At 45.1% G+C, this 5,000-nt stretch overlaps 1 protein-coding gene across 1 annotated transcript in view; it reads left to right on the top strand.

Annotated features, from left to right (window-relative positions):
- The window catches only part of exoc2 (exocyst complex component 2), a 114,526-nt gene that overhangs the window by 52,376 nt on the left and 57,150 nt on the right, over positions 1–5,000 (top strand). The window lies entirely within an intron of this gene.

A 5,000-nucleotide genomic window follows, 5' to 3' on the forward strand; every position in this document is an offset into this window, starting at 1 on the left:
TCTCTCCTCTCTCTCTCTCCTCTCTCTCTCTCTCTCTCCCTCTCCCCCCTCTCTCTGTATCTCTGTATATCTCTCTCTCTCTCTCGCTATGTCTCAGTCTGTTCTGGTAGAGTTTGTGTGTTTATTTTTTCATGAATGTATGAATAAGATGAAAGTGTGTGTGTGTGTGTGGGGGGACGGGCGGGGCACTGGCATTGGAATCGCGTTTCAGGTCCCCGTCATGTTACCGTGGACACTCTCTCTCTCTCTCTCACACACACACACACACACACACACACACACACACACACACACACACACACTCTTACACACACACGTGCACATGCACGGCCACACAGATGGATTGGAACAATTAACCCCAATTAAGCTGTTTCTCCGTTAAATCAGCCAACAGGAAAAATGTGGATGTGAAACCGTCCGGGCAGGAAGAACAACACACGCAACCACACACACACACACACGCAACCACACACACACACACACACACACACACACACGCTTGCGCACACACACACACAATGAAGAACCACACACACACGCTTGAGCACATACACACACAGTGACGAACCAAACACACACACACGATAAGCATACACACAGACACACATAAGCATATGCACTCACACATGCACATTCATGCACACGCATAGACACACATATACATACAAACACATGCACACATACCACACACGCATGGCATATGCACAAAACGAGACCACACACACACACACACACACACACAACACACACACATACAGAGTTGAGTGGGTGGCTGCTCCACATATTGGGTCTGGAAACATAAACAACGGCTAATGCTAAGGCTAACACTGGTTTCCTGGGCTCAGGTTGATGGATCTCTCTCCTTCTCTCTCTCCTTCTCTCGCTCTCTGTTTCTCTCTCTCACTCTCTCTCTCCATCTCTATTGCTATTTCTCTCCATCTCTTGCTGTCTGTCTCTCGTAACTTCATCTCTCTCTCCTCTTTTCATCGCTCTCTCTGTCTCTCCATCTGTATTGCTGTGTCTCTCTGTTTCTCTCTCTCCATCTCACTTCATCTCTCTCTCTCTCTCGCTCTCTCTCTCGTTCCATCTGTATTGCTATGTAGTCTCTGTTTCTCTCTCTCTCCATCTCTATTGCTATTTAGAGTTGTTCCGATACCGGATACCAGTATCGGAAATGCCTCCGATACAATGCCTCTGGTATCGATATCGGCGACTACACGTAAAATCTATGCTCCGATCCCATATGACGTAATTTATCAACAACACGTGCGGTATCGTCCTGCTGAGAGTGAGCATTATAAAACAAACGTGTTTTTAATCAAACCGTGAATTAAAGTGTCAATGCTGTTTGTCATTTTAACAGCAGATACTGTCTTAAATGCCATCGTCCCGACGGAACGGTGTTGACGGGGAGCTCTGATGTGTTCGCTTGCTGGTGTTAGCATTAGCTGAAGAGCTAACCGAAAAGCTAGTTTTAGCTTTAACGTTACCTTGGCTAAAGTTGGGCTATTCATAATCGAGCAATAATGGCTGCAGACCTGCAAGCAAAGTACAGCAAGTTGGCAAAGGAGTATTCCAAGGTAAATCACTTTTTCACCAGTAACGTTACATTCTATCCATCTAGCTCATGTTAACTGGCTAACCTAAGTGCCATCACTGACCGACCTCTCCCACACATGCACGCAATTAATGACATGTTGCGGACAGCCATACCGGTGACAATGTTTAGCTTTTAGTGCCAAAGGATAAGAGTCTGAGGCGGAGTCTCAAAAGAGAATGTTGAATATTTATTGTGCATTAAAAATCACAACAGAGCCTCTGCTAGCTAACCTAACCGGAGCTTTCTGTATAGCAAGTGCAACAACGTATAACGTCCGTGCGGAACCAATGTGCCAACAACCTTTCCGTGGGTGAACTCATTGAGCATAGTTGTCAATTAATGATACTAATACTAATCTATACAATCACCTGTTGTTGAATAAATACCATTACTTTCTAGTTATTACAAAAAAAACAGTATATATAAAAACAGTAGCTGTAAAGAAAAAAAAGTTTTATAATTTATATAATATAATATATATATTTTTTTAAATGTATGCACTGGTATCGGTATCGGCCGATACCCAAAGCTTAGGTATCGGAATCGGATCGGGAAGGAAAAAATGGTATCGGAACATCTCTAGCTATTTCCCTCCATCTCTCTGTCTCTCTCTGTCTCTCTCTGTCTCTCTCTCTCTCTCTCTCTCTCTCTCTCTCTCTCTCTCTCTCTCTCTCTCTCTCTCTCTCCTCTCTCTCTCTCTCTCTCTCTCTCTCTCTCTCTCTCTCTCTCTCTCTCTCTCTTACATGTAAACACACCAGCTGTATCATCATGTTATGGATGGTCATATACAGTACATTCCCCCACTGCTCCAGATCCAATCTTAGACTGTATGCATATTCTTCCTCACTTGCTGGCGTACACGTATAAACACACACACCACACACACACACACACACACACACACACACACACACACACACACGCAGGCACACAAACACACATACACACACACACACACACACACACACACACACACACACACACACACTCATATTCAGCTACATGGACTCTCTTTGTCATTTGTATTCTCTCTCTCTCAGCAGCTGTCTCCTATCTCCTCTCCTCATACAGTACAGAGCATGGCCCCTGTCTTCACACACCCTGGTAGCCATTTACCACAACACCCAACCCCACCCCTCGCTCTCAGCCTCTCATCTCCCCCCCCCCCCCCCCAAGTATGAGACCAGTGCTTCCCAAAACATACTTTAACCACAGCAAGCCCCTCCCCCCCTCCCACACACCACGTCCACCATAGTATACTCCCTCGTAGCCATGCGTCTCTACAATTCGTAGCCGCATTTCTGCAGACCCCTCTCTGATGGTTGAGGCCATTTCTGCAGACCCCTCTCTGATTGGCCGAGCGCGCGCATGCGCATGAGCCGCGACAAGCTCCTCTAGCCAGGAGTCGAAACTCCGTTAAGCTCCAGAGAGAGAGGCTGAAAACCCACAGTTGTTGCCCGACGGATGGGAGCCGAATCCCGGAATCCGAGTTTTCTGATGAATAGCCCCAAAACATGGAGGTCGCGAACGCAATTTATACGCATGGAAGTATTGATTACGCCATAACGAATCATTAAAAAAATATACCGTTAACTGGAATATGTTGTGTGTGCCTTTACACATATGTTGGATAGGATTATGTAATTGGTTTGTCATTAAAAACCAATAATAATCGCTCGCCGGCTTCGCTGACCAGAGCTCTCTCAGATTCAAAGTTTACAGTTACAATATAACATTTATATATTAACCCAGTTAATGCCTTAAGAGAAAGAGTCTGGTGGTCAATTGCTACGGAAATGTTGTGTCTTACTAATAATAACTAATTCCTTGGTCAATAGAAGTCTCTGTGATACTTTCTGAATATGATTTGGGAACATCAAATGTTATATTGTAACTGTCTAGTTACACATTGGTTCCGAAACATGTATGTTCCAGGCTGCAATTAAAACTTGAATCTGAGAGAGCTCCAACATATGTGTAAAGGCACACACAACATATTCCAGTTAACGGTATATTTTTTTAATGATTCGTTATGGCGTAATCAATACTTCCATGCGTATAAATTGCGTTCGCGACCTCCATGTTTTGGGGCTATTCATCAGGATTCGGCTCCCATCCGTCGGGCAACAACTGTGGGTTTTCAGCCTCTCTCTCTGGAGCTTAACGGAGTTTCGACTCCTGGCTAGAGGAGCTTGTCGCGGCTCATGCACATGCGCTCGCTCGGCCAATCAGAGAGGGGTCTGCAGAAATGGCCTCAACCAATCAGAGAGGGGTCTGCAGAAATGCGGCTACGAATTGTAGAGACGCCGTAGCCATACCACATATACCTATCCTATAGTAACCATACCACATGTACTGTACCTATCCTATAGTAACCATACCACATATACTGTACCTATCCTATAGTAACCATACCACATATACTGTACCTATCCTATAGTAACCATACCACATATACTGTACCTATAGTAACCATACCACATGTACTGTACATATCCTATAGTAACCATACCACATATACTGTACCTATCCTATAGTAACCATACCACATATACCTATCCTTGTAACCATACCACATATACCTATCCTATAGTAACCATACGACATATACCTATCCTACCTAGTGTGTAGTATCTATTTTTCCATGTGTGGTTCTATATATTGTATATAAAATAGTCTGTCCATCTATCAATCTATCACACACACACACCTCTCTCTCTCATTTTCTCTCTATCTCTCTCTCTCTCTCTCTCTCTCTCTCTCTCTCAGAGTGCGTTCCTCAGTCTCTCGCCCATGCTGTTGTCAGAGTCACGCGTGGTGGGGCTAAATTGCTCCGTGATGGATCGGCTACATCTGCTGTAACCGATGTAATAATGTTCCTCCTTTTCATGTCGCCGCGTGCCGCGTCTCGGAGGAGAATACGCCGCCTCTATAGCCGGGGTTACGGATCTGCAATTAACTCTCAAAATTGCCTCAAACGTGAATTAGACTCATCCGTCTTGTCGTTTGAGGGGAAAACCTGAATCTTTCCGTCCGCGGCGTCACTGGAGTTGCTCCCGTGTGTCTAAACGCTCCCATCACCCTCCTCTGTTATCGCAGTCCGACTCCGCCCCCCGGCACAATTATGGAACTGTGGTGTTTTTCTTTTTTTCATTTCTGGAGCGAGGCTCTCTCTCTCTCTCTCTCTCTCTCTCCGCCAACATCAATACAATTAGTGGCAATTGTGCCCGTAGGAAAATACGTCGGGCGAGTTGAACGATTGGAAGGATTCCGGGTGTTTTGGCGCATCATTCTGTTCAGGCCCAGACTGGCTCTGTCATTTGTTTCACATGTTGTTAGTGGTGTGGGTTTGTCTCTATCTCTCTCTATCGCTATCTCTGTCTCTCTGTCTCTCTCTCTG

The sequence above is a fragment of the Notolepis coatsorum genome (genome assembly GCF_963971535.1).
Source record: "Notolepis coatsorum genome assembly, chromosome: 2".
In the NCBI taxonomy this organism is placed as follows: Eukaryota; Metazoa; Chordata; class Actinopteri; order Aulopiformes; family Paralepididae; genus Notolepis; species Notolepis coatsorum.